Source organism: Mustelus asterias, chromosome 11 (assembly GCF_964213995.1).
Source record: "Mustelus asterias chromosome 11, sMusAst1.hap1.1, whole genome shotgun sequence".
Classification (NCBI taxonomy): Eukaryota; Metazoa; Chordata; class Chondrichthyes; order Carcharhiniformes; family Triakidae; genus Mustelus; species Mustelus asterias.
In genome coordinates, this window is record NC_135811.1 from 46,050,890 (window position 1) to 46,065,625 (window position 14,736).

Consider the following 14,736-nt stretch of genomic DNA (forward strand, 5'->3'; position numbering starts at 1 on the left):
AATGAGTTCTTTAATAGGAGATGGAGAAGTTGAGGCTCATTGGTTACCACACCTGTAAGCCGATACCTGCGCCACCTCGTCAAAGGCTAGCGCCCAAATGCAGACAGCAAGAGTTTATGCTGTGAAAAGTGTTGCCACGTAGCACAAACATGAGAAGAAACTTCTTTAAAAAGTGGAAAAATTCATAGACACTCCTCGTTTCATTTGCTTAAGCGTCATACAATTGAGGAATGATTGTGTTTTTTTTTGGTTAAACCCACATCATGTGGTCCAATAGCCAGTGACAAGGTAATTCATTAAACACAATTTCCCTTTCCACTGCCGAGGTTCAGGTTACAGCGAGATGTTTTTTTAAATAGACTGTGCCTCAAAAGTTTAGGGAACTCGGGGCTGTGATCGGCAGAGAAATGCTCAGTGGTAACTGTTTAGCATTCCACAGTTAAACATGAGCAGCCATGTCTCGAAGTTTGATCAGATTAGAAATCAGCTTCCTTTCTTGCCACAAAGCCAGGGAATGGTAAAATACTGATTCAATGAAATCACGGTTATTGCAGAGTTCTGTCGCTGCCAGTTCCGCACACCACACTCATTTGCTGCTCAATGTTAAAGGGAGGAATCGTGGATGAATGGCAGCGACTGTGGCCAATAGCATCAAGCAAACAAAATGTTAATGGTATCTGGAGTACTCTGCAGTTTTTTTGTTTCCATATTTAAGGAAGGATTTTAAAAATTCATTCGTGGGATATGGAGGTCGCTGGCTGGCCAGCATTTATTATGTGGAGATGCCGGCGTTGGCATTTATTGCCCATCCCTACTTGCCCTTGACAAGGTGGCAGTGAGCAACCTTCTTGAATCGCTGCAGTCCACGTACTGTGGGCTGACCCACAATGCCGTTGAGGGGGGAATTCACTCAGCGATTGTAAGGGAACAGTGATACATTTCCAAGCCAAGATGGTGAGTGGCATGGAGGAGAACTTGCAGGTGGTGGTGTTCCCATGTATCTGCTGCCCTTGTCCTTCCAGATGGAATTGGTCGTGGGTTTGGAATGTGCTGTCTAAGGAGCTTTGGTGAATTGCTGCAGTGCATCTTGTAGATAGTACACACTGCTGCTACTGAGCATTGGTGGTGAAGGGAGTGGATGTTTGTCGATGTGGTGCCAATCAAGTGGGCTGCTTTGTCCTAGATGGTGTCAAGCTTCTTGAGTGTTGTTGGAGCTGCACCCATCCAGACAAGTGGGGAGTATTTCACATCCTTGCATCATAGTGTCTATGAGTGGAATGTCTATGAATTTTTCCACTTTTTAAAGAAGTTTCTTCTCATGCTTGTGCTATGTGGCAACACTTTTCACAGCATAAACTCTTGCTGTCTGCATTTGGGTGCTAGCCTTTGACTAGGTGGCGCAGATATCGGCTTACAGGTGTGGTAACCAATGAACCTCAACTTCTCCATCTCCTCTTAAAGAACTCATTAGTGAAGATTCACTAAGTTGGTCCCTGGGGTGGGGTTGGGTTGTCCAAGGTGAGAGGCTGAGTAAATTGTGTCTATATTCTCTGGAGTTTGGACGAATGAGAGATGATCTCTTTCAAAGCTACATGATCCCCTGAAGGTGGATTGATAGGGTGGACACTGGGAGATTGTTTCTGCTGACTGGGGAGTCTAAAACACAGATGGGGTGGGGTGGGGGGGGGGGGCACAGTTGCAGAACATTCAGGACAAAGATGAAGAGAAATTACTACACTCGAAGGGTTGTGAATCTTTGGAATTCTTGACCCCAGAGCATTGTGGGTGCTCCATCATTTAAGGATGGGATAGACAGATTCTTGGCGTCTTGGGGAATCAAGGGATGTGGGGCGCGGGTGGGAAAATGGAGTTGAAGCCCAAAATTAAGGATGATCATATTGAATGGTGAAACAGGGGCTACTCCTATTTCTTATGTTCTATTAATGACATAGCGTGAGAATTTATAGATGTTCATTTACTACAGTGAATATTATTTATGTGGACCAATAACTAATAGGATTGACAATTGCCACAGAAAACATTTTGAAATTTTGTTTAAGCTGATAACCATTGCCCATAACATTGTTTTAGTCACATTCTGTGCCTTCTGCCGCAGAAGCTTCAGTTTCTATATTTCAAGTTGTTCTTCAAGGTGTGTGTGTGTGTGTGTGTTTTAGCCTGGAGAATAACCAGGCACATTTTTGTAATATTCCTGAGATAACAAGTAGAAAATGCCATTTGAACACTTTTTTGGTGACTGGATTTATGTGCTGCCCCCAACAGGACCTTCCTCATATTTTTGGAAAGCAAAAGAGCATCATGTTCTTAATCTAATCTCTCTGTGTGTAAAGAGTAATTATAAAAAGCTTGGCATGGTCATTATTTTCCAGCATGGTCTTTAAATTGTTCCTCAGAATACAGTCTTACATAACATGCATCGACATTCACAAAGGTTAAATGGCTAGATCAATCACTCCCTCATGCATGCACACAAAACCTTCCCCCTTTTATACCCTTACTGCAATTCAAAAATGAATGAGTCACACTAAATCAATCACTGGTTAATACTGTTCTGACCAGCCCCAGCTGTGGTTCCCCAAAGGTTATGGATCCAGGCGAAACCCCTCGATTTGTCACCGTCCAACTGGGGTGCCCGCTCAATGTCACAACCCGGGTGAGGGGGGCTAATTGGCTCCATGGTTCTATTCAACCCACCCTCTGCTGGTAGCAACAAATCAAACAAGGTTCCCTTTCGCATGGATCCTTTTTTCGAACTCAACAGTTACCTTAGACAATTCAACCAGGCATTCCTGAGTTAAGAGAAAGCCAATTCAAAGATGTGCAGGTTAGGTGGATTAGCCATGCTAAATTGCCTCTTAGTGCCCCATGATGCATAGGTTAGAGGGACTAGCGGGGTAAATGCATGGGGCCACAGGGATAGGGCCTACGGTAAGATGCTCTTTCAGAGAGTCAATGCAGACTCGATGGGCCAAATGGCCTCCTTCTGCGCTGTAGGGATTCTATGGTTCTGTTCTATGGTTCTAAGTTTATTAATTACTAAAAGGGTCAGGAGAAATGGTAAAACACATGCATCTACATTCATACAGATTGGAAATAAATATAAATAAAAAGTAATCTGAAACAACCTTTGAGTTGTGAGGAGTAGATAATGATGTATTGCTGCTGTGAGAAATGGATTTCATTATAGTTGGCTTCTGCTGATGAATCGTTGATTCTTCGGTTCAGCTGTCCTGTAGTGCAATAGAGAGGTTTTAGTTCTTTTTCCAGCTGCAATCCTTTGCAGTCACTGTCCTGGTGATTGGTATTACCGTCTGTGTGTGTGTGACTTTCTGCTGCTGTTCCTCAGCATACAGACCAACCGACAGGCAGACCAAGAGTGAGGGACCAAGTCACAGAGTGGCCCTTGGCAGGCAGGCAGCCTAACATTTACCCCCAGATGTGTATGCCAAGGGGGGCTGGTATGTACTCACCTGTCCAGGCCATTACAGCCAGGGACCATAGAAGAACCATAGAATCTCTACAGTGCAGAAGGAGGCCATTTGGCCCACTGAGTCTGCACTGAATCTCCAAAAGAGCATCAAACCCATGTTCACACCCTGTCCTATGCCCGTAAACTCACACATTTGCCATGGCTAATCTACCTAACCTGCACATCTTTAGACTGTAGGAGGAAACAAGAGCACCCAGAGGAAACCCATGCAGAGAACGTACAAACTCCACACAGACGGTAACCCAAGGCTGGAATCAAACCCAGGTCCCTGGCATTGTGAGGCAGCAGTGATAACAACGATGCCACCGAGATGAGATAATTGTTATATCCCTTTGTCTTTGCAGAGATGGTGAACAGTTTTGGAATGTCTTTACAAGTGCGTGAATTGTCTGGAAGCACAAGAAGATGCCCCATTGTCCCATAGACAGACCCCTTTCAGCCATTCGTGTCATTGGCTAATTGTGCATTCATCAGCCATCTTCAGTGTCTCGTATCCATTTTAAAAAATATATAACTCAGGTCCTTTTCAGGTCCATTATTTCCATGTGTGACTTCAAGTATTTTCTCCATCGTCCTGACAATACCCAAGCCCCATTACCCAAATATGGAGATACCATGTACCTCAACTGTACTGCTTGGGCAAGTTTCTTTCTTCTGACCCATTACCTCATCTACTTTGACCATTGGGACCATTATCAGGTGCAACTATTGCGACACAAAGGGACATATTTTTACACAGGAGACATATGGAGTCCTTGATGGTTAATGGTCCCTGTGAAGCACCTAGACTCTAGCAGACATACTGGTTCTCCTTTTCCTGTTTACAACATTCCAACAAAGTTATGACTGACCTCGTGATTCTTATACTCTGACACAATTAGCTCCATTCTATTCCATGTTCTTGCCTGTGGCTAGCATCCATCTTTGGTCAACTTACCCACAGCTTAGTTCCACGATTCTACCAACCTTTTATTAACCCATCTGTTGATCACTAAAGAATCTTAGAAATCTTAGAAACCCTGCAGCACCGAAAGAGGCCATTCGGCCCATCGAGTCTGCACCGACCACAATCCCACCCAGACCCTACACCCATATCCCTACATATTTTACCCACTAATCCCTCTAACCTACGCATCCCAGGACACTAAGGGCAATTTTAGCATGGCCAATCAACCTAACCTGCACATCTTTGGACTGTGGGGGGAAACCGGAGCACCCGGAGGAAACCCACGCAGACACGAGGAGAATGTGCAAACTCCACACAGACAGCAACCCAAGCCGGGATTCGAACCCAGGTCCCTGGAGCTGTGAAGCAGCAGTGCTAACCACTGTGCTACCGTGCCCCCATCATCTCAAGTACCATGGTTTATTCAGCATGCATGTTCCAACATACCCTGTACTTATTCATCCGAAACAACTTTTGTCATTCTCTCCATCTTTCTTTCTGCTGTTGGGCTCACTCAATCTGCTTCCTTCACCTCCTGACACAACATAACACAACCAATATTATCAACCGTACAATCTGAGACTTGACTTGTCTCATAATTTCCCAATTGTTTAATCACTTACTGTTTCTGCTTGTTGTCTTGCTGAATTTGCACGTGTACTTTTCTGATATTTTAATTCTCTGGATTATGGACTGCCGCACCGACTGTACCCATTCTGCGTCCTGACGCTTCTCCGCATTTCTAGCATTCTGAGCTCAGCTTCTCGGAAATGAAGGGCACACAACCCATTGAAGAACTCCATCACAGTGCAGCAGAGGCAGGTGAGGGGAAGACTGGACATACCCCCTTTTTATAGCACTCATAGAATCATTGAATCCCTACAGTACAGAAGGAGGCCTTTTGGCCTATCGAGCCTGAACCAGCAACAATCCCACCCAGACCCTATCCCTGTAACCCCACACATTTACCCTGATAATTCCACTGAAACTAAGGGGCAATTTAGCATGGCCAATTAACCCAACCCACAATCATTGCCATTTGGTAAGCTTAAAGATCTGACGTGAATGTTGGTGAATGGGGAGGGTAGTAGGTGGATGGGTTAAGTGGGTAGGGTGGCTAAGAAAGTAAGGTGAGTGAGGTAAGTTGGCAGGTGGGTGAGCTGGTAGATTGGTAGGGGGAGTGGGCGGGTGGTTGGGTCGGGGAAGTTGTCAGATAATGGGGGTGTAGTCACATCTGATTGGGTGGTAGTTGGTTCTGGTCGGAAAGTTGGTTGGGATGTTGCGGTTGTCAGGGGGGGGGGGCAGTTGGATTAGATGGGTGGTGGGGCTAGTTGAATTGAATTGAATTGATTTGATTTATTTTTGTCACATGTATTGGGATACAGTGAAAAGTATTGTTTCTTGCACTTTATACAGACAAAACATACCATTCATTGAGTACACAGGGAGAAGGAAAGGAGAGGGTGCAGAATACAGTGTTGCAGTTACCGATAGGGTGTAGAGAAAGATCAGCTTAATATAAGGTAGATCCATTCAAAAATCTACATAGAACATAGAACACAGAACAGTACAGCACAGTACAGGCCCTTCGGCCCATGATGTTGTGCCGAACCTTTTCCGAAACCAAGATCAAACTATCCCATGTCCTATCATTCTAGTGTGCTCCATGTGCCTATCCAATAACCGCTTGAGAGTTCCTAAAGTGTCCGACTCCACTATCACAGCCGACAATCCATTCCACACCCCAACCACTCTCTGAGTAAAGAACCTACCTCGTACATCCCTCCTATATCTTCCACCACGAACCTTATAGTTATGCCCCCTAGTAACAGCTACATCCACCCGAGGAAATAGTTTCTGAACGTCCACTCTACCTATCCCCCTCATCATCTTATAAACCTCTATTAAGTTGCCTCTCAACCTCCTCCGCTCTAAAGAGAGAAGCCCTAGCTCCCTCAACCTTTCCTCATAAGACCTACCCTCCAAACCAGGCAGCATTCTGGTAAATCTCCTTTGCACTCTTTCCAGTGCTTCCACATCCTTCTTATAGTGAGGTGACCAGAACTGCGCACAATATTCCAAATGTGGTCTCACCAAGGTCCTGTACAGTTGCAGCATAACCCTCACGGCTCTTAAACTCAAACCCCCTGTTAATAAATGCTAACACACGATATGCCTTCTTCACGGCTCTATCCACTTGAGTTGCAACCTTCAGAGATCTGTGGATATGAACCCCAAGATCTCTCTGTTCCTCCACATTCCTCAGAACCCCACCTTTGACCCTGTAATCCACATTCAAATTTGTCCTACCAAAATGAATCACCTCACATTTATCAGGGTTAAACTCCATCTGCCATTTTTCGGCCCAGCTCTGCATCCTATCAATGTCTCTTTGCAGCCTACAACAGCCCTCCACCTCATCCACTACTCCATCAATCTTGGTGTCATCTGCAAATTTACTGATCCACCCTTCAGCCCCGTCCTCCAAGTCATTTATAAAAATCACAAATAGCAGAGGACCCAGCACTGATCCTTGTCGTACACTGCTGGTAACTGGTCTCTAGTCTGAAAATTTTCCATCCACCACCACCCTCTGTCTTCTATGAGATAGCCAGTTACTTATTCAATCGGCCAAATTTCCCTCTATCCCACACCTCCTTATTTTCTTCATGAGCCGACCATGGGGGACCTTATCAAATGCCTTACTAAAAGCCTTACTAATCTGATGCCAGCAGGGAAGAAACTGTCCTTGAGTTGGTACGTATCCTCAGACTTTTGTACCTTTTTCCCGATGGAAGAAGGTGGAAGGGAGAATGTCCAGGGTCCTTGATTATGCTGGCTGCTTTCCCGAGGCAGTAGGAAGTGTAGGTGGAGTCAATGGATGGGAGGCTGGTCTGCGTGATGGACTGGGCTACGTTCACAATTCTTTGTAGTTTCTTGCACTCTTAGAGCAGGAGCCATACGAAGCTGTGATACATCCAGAAAGGATGCTTTCTATGGCGCATCTGTAAAAATTGGTGAGAGTCTTAGTTGACATGCTGAATTTCCCTAGTCTTCTGAGAAAGTAGGGTCATTGGTAAGCTTTCTTAACTACAGCATCAGCGTGGAGAGTCCAGGACAGATTGTTGGTGATCTGAACACCTAGAAACCTTAAGTTCCCGTCCATCTCCAATTCATCACCTTTGATATAGACAGGGGCATGTACTCCACTACATTTCCTGAAGTTGATGACTATCTCCTTCGTTTTACTGATATTGAGGGAGAGATTATTGTCATCGCACCAGTTCACCAGATTCTCTATCTCTTTCCTATATTCTGTCTCATCATTGTTTGAGATCTGACTCATTATAGTGGTACCATCAACAAATGTGAAAATGGAGTTGGAGTGGAATTTGGCCACACGGTCATAGGTGTAATAAAGAATATAGTAAGATGTCTCACAACATCAGGTTAAAGTCAAAACTGATAGCCAAGTTCCACACACGTGAGGACAGCCTCATCCGGGATCTTGGGTTCATGGCACACTATGTGTAACCCCCATCATTCGGCCTGGGCTTGCAAAATCCTACTAATTGTCATGGTTTGAGACAATTCACACCTTTTTAACCTGCGATTATCCCTCTCTCCACTCACATTGTCCGTACCTGTAAAGACTTGATTACCTGTAAAGACTTGCTTTCCAATCATTATCTTTCCAAACATGGGCAAAAGACCTGAATTCCATAGGTGAGGTGAGAGTGACAGCCCTTGACATCAAGGCCGCATTCGACCGAGTGTGGCATCAAGGAGCCCTAGCGCAACTGGAATCAATGGATATCGGGGCAAACTCTCCGCTGGTTGGAGTCATACCTGGAACATAGGAAGATGGTTGTGGAGGGTCAGTCATCTCAGCTCCAGGACATCTCTGTAGGAGTCCCTCCGGATAGTGTCCTAGGCCCAACAATCTTCAGCTGCTTCATCAATGACCTTCCCTCCATCATAAGTTCAGGCAGTGTTAACCACTGTGCCGTGAACAGATTCCTTCTCTAGCTCCCTACTCTTTTCCTTCAGAGTTTATGCTGCTGCTACCACCGCAGTCCCTGCCTAGGATTGTGTTAGCATACAGCTTACATCATTAATCCTGTTTCTTAGCTGTCCACATTTTTCTTCTCCACCTCATCTCTCTGATAGTTGCTATCTCTCACATCACCACATTGCACTCAAATGTAGGTTGCACAGTACAACCCATAATGAACACTTCTCATTAAAATTAACCAGCAACTGAGCCAGAGTTCCTTTCATCACACTTCAGTGAGATCTCTGCCGAGAGATGATGTACTTCCTTCTCTTCAAAGAGCCCTTCACTCCCTTTTTTGAAATAGTTCTCTACCCGCATCCTCTGAGGAAATTCCTTTATTGTCACCGTGCACATGACTTCTATTCACGCACAGAATACAATTCCTACAACAAATTGTTACTGCAGTGACCTTGCTCATTTCCCAAGAGAAACTTATTGAAGCTGAGGACTGTACAATCCACACAGCATTCCTTCAACTAAGGCCACATTATAACACAATACATCTCTGGTGTATCTACTCTTAATTATAGTAGAAACTATTCATGCATCTTATGTGGTGCTTACTTTGTGGACTATATATCAGCTTTTGTGAATTGTGGAAGCCCTTAGAGTCATAAAGTCATAGAGCATGAAAACAAGCCATTCGGCCCAACCAGTCCATGCTGACCATGGTGCACTCCCAGCTAGTCCCAAATTCCACATTTGGCCCATATCCCTCTCATCCTTTCCCATCCATGAACTTATCCAAGTGCTTTTTAAATGTTGCTATTGTAGCTGCCTCAACCACTTTCTCTGGCAGCTCATTCCATATATGCACCACCCTCTGCGTGAAGAAGTTGCCCCTCAGATCCGTTTTAAATCTTTCCCCTCTCACCTTAAATGTATCCCCTCTAGTTTTCAATTCCCCTTCTCTGGGAAAAAGACTATGTGCGTTCATCCTATCGAAGTCCCACATGATTTTCAATAAGGTCACCCCACATTCTCCTATGTTCCAAGGAATTAAGTCTTAGCCTGGCCAACCTCTCCCTATAACTCAGGCCCACTAGTCCTGGCAACATCCTCGTAAGTCTTCTTTGCACTCTTTCCAGTTTATCAATGGGGTAGCACAGTGGCGCAGTGGTTAGCACTGCTGCCTCACAGCAACAGGGACCTGGGTTCAATTTCTGGCTTGGGTCACTGTCTGTGTGGAGTCTGCACGTTCTCCCCGTGTCTGTGTGGGTTTCCTCTGGGTGCTCCGGTTTCCTCCCACTGTCCGAAAGATGAGCTGGTTAGGTGCATTGGCCATGCTGAATTCTCCTTCAGTGTACTCGAAAAGGTGCCAGAGTGTGGTGACTATGGGATTTTAATTTAACTTCATTGCAGTGTTAATGTAAGCGTACTAGTGACAGTAATAAAAACAAACTAAAAAATAAACTAAATGCCTTTGTATTTGAATATTAATTGGATGCAGGTGATGGGCATTAGCTGGCAATTCACTTTGTGCTACTGTAAATAGGAAGAGATAGAAACTGTGATGGTTGGGTGAGGAGGTGCTTACCTCTGCCAATAAATGTTTATAATGTATGTAAAAATTGGTTCAAGTTTTATCCTTCACTGACTGGCTTTTTGGAGAATTTTGTTCCCAAAATTCACAAGTCTTCCTCAAAGTCTTCATTTTGGTTTCAGTCTGACAAATAGTTTTCTTCTGTGTTCTGCTTGTAAATGAAAGTGTAAATGTCACATTTTATTTAGGGAAGCAATATTTTTTAAACATTTCTGTTACATCCAGCACCAGTAAGAAGTCTCACAACACCAGGTTAAAGTCCAACAGGTTTATTTGGTAGCACGAGCTTTCGGAGTGTTGTCCCTTAATCAGGTGAGTCCAGCACCAGATTCTCTGTCCAATCTCTCCAGAGAGATTGGCGTTCACAAATGCTAAATGGCATTCGACCACTCATGCACAAACAGAAGCACCCCCTTTTTTACACCCTTGTCATTCAAAAACCACTGAGCCTTACAGCTTCTGATCTGAACTTCCTTCCATTTGGTACTGCTTCCAGGGCAAGTATCACCAGGTCACCGTGTATCAATATTTCTTTTAATCTATGAAAATTATAATTGATTCCTTTACAACTTTTTTTATTATACTACATTTGCCACATCTTTGCTAATTCAAAAAATTACCATGCAGATACAGCATATAATCAAGAAGGTTAATGTAATGTTATCCTTTATTATGAGAGGAATTGAATATAAAAGTAAGGAAGTTATGCTTCAGTTATACAGAGCATTCATGAGACTGCATCTCGAATACTGTGTGCAGTTTTGGTCTCCTTAATTAAGGAAGGATATAAATGCATTGGAGGCAGTTCAGAGGAGGTTTACTTGATTGATGCCTCATATACTAGTTGCTGAAAGTAAGCATGCAGGTGCAGCAGGCGGTAAAGAAGGCAAATTGTGTGTCGGCCTTCATATCGAGAGGATTCGAGTACAGGAGCAGGGAATCCTTGCTGCAATTATACAGGACCTTGGTGAGACCACACCAGAAATATTGTGTCTCGTTTCCGTCTCCTTATCTGAGGAAGGATGTTCTTGCTCTAGGGGGAGTGCAGTGATTCCTGGGACTGATGTATGAGGAGAGTCAGTTAGGATTATATTCGCTGGAGTTTAGAAGAATGAGGGGGGATCTCATAGAAAATAATAAAATTCTAACAGGACTAAACAGGGCAGATGCAGGAGGAATGTTCCCGATGGTGGGTGTGTCCAGAACCAGGGACCATCGTCTAAAGATACGGGGTAAACCTTTTAGGACGAGATAAGGAGTAATATTCTCACCCAGAGAGTGGTGAATGTGTGGAATTCTCTACCACAGAAAGCAGTTGAGGCCAAAGGATTGTATGTTTTCAAGAAGGAGTTTGATATAGCTCCCGGGACGAAGGGGATCAAAGGTTATGGGGGGAAGGCGGGATCAGATTATTGAGTTGGATGATCAGTCACGATCAAAATGAATGGCAGAGCAGGCTCAAAGGGCCGAATGGCCTACTCCTGTTTCTATGATTCCTCTTTTCTATTCCTTCCTTACTGTGTGTGTGTGCGTGTGTGTGAGCACTTCTGTGCACCCCCCACAAGCGAGAGGATGAAGAAATTCAGTTTCTCTCTCTCTCCTGTATTGTGAGAGACTCCACGTCAATTCTCACAGGTATCAGAACTGCTAATTCATTGCAAACAAAATTGCACCTGGTCTGAGCTACACAATTGATTTGAGACCCAAATCCAATAGCACATGTGACATTCTTCTTTATTTCAAATCAATTTGTTTCAGCGTAAAGTCTGGGTGTAAGTGTTTTTTTACTTTGTAATCCAAATGTAATTGCATGTGACAAATATAAACTGCAGTGAACAGTCCCTCCAGAATGACAATTTCCAACCACACATAAAGACAGGGCACAATATTTCACTTAGCAGCCAAAGCCAACTTGGCAAATGGGTCAGGAAATTCTTCAGGAGCTGTTCCATAAGCTCCACACTCACCCCTGCCATTTTTCAATGCAAGCGTCATCTGGCGTAGAATACCGCTATTGAACCTCAGAGAAGAAAGAGATAAGTATCAGTTTCGGCGGCACGAATCTCAATAATGCAACTGTACAAACAAGCAACAACAACAAACTGCATTTTTATACCCTCAACATCATAAAACATCCCAAGGTACTTCTGATCTCCAATATCCCTGGCCTTCAGGTTGTATGTAGATATAACACCAAACTACCTCGGAATTTATAAACAGTAAAGAAAACGATGGGGAGCACCATAAAGAAAAGGTAATATTTATCGTAAACATCCATCTGGGTATTTAAAAATGTTGGAACAGAAGAAATAGGAGCAAGAATCAGCAATTAGGCCCTTCCAGTCCTTCAGTTCTTGGGCAGCATGGTGGCACAATGGTTAGCACTACTGCCTCACAGCTCCAGGCACCCGGGTTCAATTCCGACCTTGGGTCACTGTCTGTGTGGAGTTTGCACATTCTCCCCGTGTCTGCGTGGGTTTCCTCCGGGTGCTCCGGTTTCCTACCACAGTCCAAAGATGTGCGGGTTAGGTTGATTGGCCATGATAAATTGGCCCTTAATGTCAGGAGATTAGCAGGGTAAATATATGGGGTTACGGGGATAGGGCCTGGTTGGAATTGTTGTCGATGCAAGCTCGATGGGACGAATGGTCTCCTTCTGCACTGTAGGGATTCTATGAATCTATCCCATTTAGCACAGAGGCACACAGTGGTATCCTTGGTTTGAGGACAGTATATTTGATGTGAAACTGGGTCTCCATCTCCACAAGGACTGTGCGATGGTCACTCTTAACAATAATATCATGAGCAGATATGTCTGCAACATGTAAATTGGTGAGGGTGACATCAAGTAGGTTTTTCCATTTTTGTTGGTTCCCTCATCATCTGCCACAGGCCCAGTTTGGCAAATATATCCTTCAGGACTTGACAGCTCGGTTAGTCGTGGTGTCAATCTTTGTGATAGGTATTGAATTTCCCCACCCAGAATACATCCTGTGCTCTTGCTCTCCTCAGTGCTTGTTCCAACACCAAGTGGTGTTCAACACGGAGGAGTATTGAGGCAGGATAGAAGCATAGAAAGTAGAAGCAGGAGTAGGCTATTCGTCCCTTCGAGCCTGCTCCGCCATTCATTTTGATCATGGCTGATCATCGAATTCAATATCCTAATCCCCCTTCCTCCCCATATCCCTTGATCCCTTTAGCCCCAAGAGTTATATCTAACATAAAAAGCCGGGGAGGCAATGGCCTAGTGGTATTATCACTAGACAATTAATTCATTTGGATTAATTAATCCAAAGATGTGCGGGTTAGGTTGATTGGCCCTGTTAAAAATTGCCCCTTAGAATTCTAAGATGCGTAGATTAGAGGGATTAGTGGGTAAATATGTGGGGGTAGAGTGGGATTGTGGTCGGTGCAGACTCGATGGGCCGAATGGCCTCCTTCTGCACTGTAGGGTTTCTATGATTTCTATGATCTATGAGAAACTCAGCTAATGTTCTGGGGACCCAAGTTCAAATCCCGCTGATGGTGGAATTTGAATTCAATAAAAATAAAAAATCTGGAATTAAGAATCTACTGATGACTGTGAAACCATTGTCGATTGTATGTATGTGGTGAAATATTTGGTCAGGAAAAATAAGGAGCCCACATTCTCCTTGGAAATGAAGGGCGGGATTTTCCCATCCTGCCTGCCAAGGGAATTGTGGCGGGCGGGACACGGACCATGCACAGTGGCACAGTGGTTAGCACTGCTGCCTCCCATCTCCAGGGACCTGAGTTCGATTCCCGGCTTGGGTCACTGTCTGTGTGGAGTATGCACATTCTCCGCGTGTCTGCGTGGGTTTCCTCCGGGTGCTCCAGTTTCCTCCCACAGTCCAAAGATGTTCAGTTAGGTTGATTGGCTGTGCTAAATTGCCCCTTAGTGTCCCAGGAGCTGTGGGTTAGAGGGATCAAATGGGGTAAATGTATGGGGTTGTGGGGATAGGGTCTGGTGTGGGATTGTTGTCGGTGCAGACTCGGTGGGCTGAATGGCCTCTTTCTGCATTGTAGGGATTCTATGATTCTGTGCAAAGGTCCGTTGACCCTGCGTGGGATTTTCTGGCCTTGGGACAAGTGCGGCCGGAAAACCCCACCCGAAGTGTCTGAATCTAATACAACAGCAAAGAGATCTGGGAATACATTTACACAAATCACTATTAAAAAAACCAAGCAAAATACTGGGGTTCATTTATATTAAACCTGTAGAGAATCTTGGTGTACTCGTGTATTTTGAACAAATCTGATCCCCACAGTGGAAAAAATACATAAAAGCACTGGAAATGGGGCAGACTGAACCTACACAGTCTCAGCTCTTTTCTCAAGAAAGGGATGACCTGAGTCTTCAAGATTAAGAAAGGGTTTGATAGGGGTAGACCAGAATTAGGGCCCATAACTACAAGATAATCAAAGTTATATCCAATAGACAATTTAGGAGAAACTTTACCCAGAGGGTGGTTAGAATGTGAAATTTGCTGCACAAGGGGCCAGAATTCTCCGACCTCGCCCACAGCTGGGATTTTCCGGTCCCGCTGCAGTGAAAGGGGATTTGGTTGAACGGCAAATTCTCGGTTCTCGCTGGCAGCGGCAGCGGGACGTACAAGACCGGAGGACTCCAGCTAAGGAGTAGTTGAGGTGACTAGTAT

At 44.5% G+C, this 14,736-nt stretch overlaps 1 long non-coding RNA gene across 1 annotated transcript in view; it reads right to left on the reverse strand.

The window, feature by feature from the left end:
* Positions 1–11,776: 11,776 nt before the first annotated feature.
* LOC144500504 (uncharacterized) overlaps positions 11,777–14,736 on the reverse strand; it is a 42,935-nt gene continuing 39,975 nt past the window's right edge. Inside the window, exon 3 of the long non-coding RNA XR_013498983.1 lies at positions 11,777–12,077. This is a non-coding gene — a long non-coding RNA (uncharacterized LOC144500504). The remainder of the gene's footprint in view (positions 12,078–14,736) is intronic.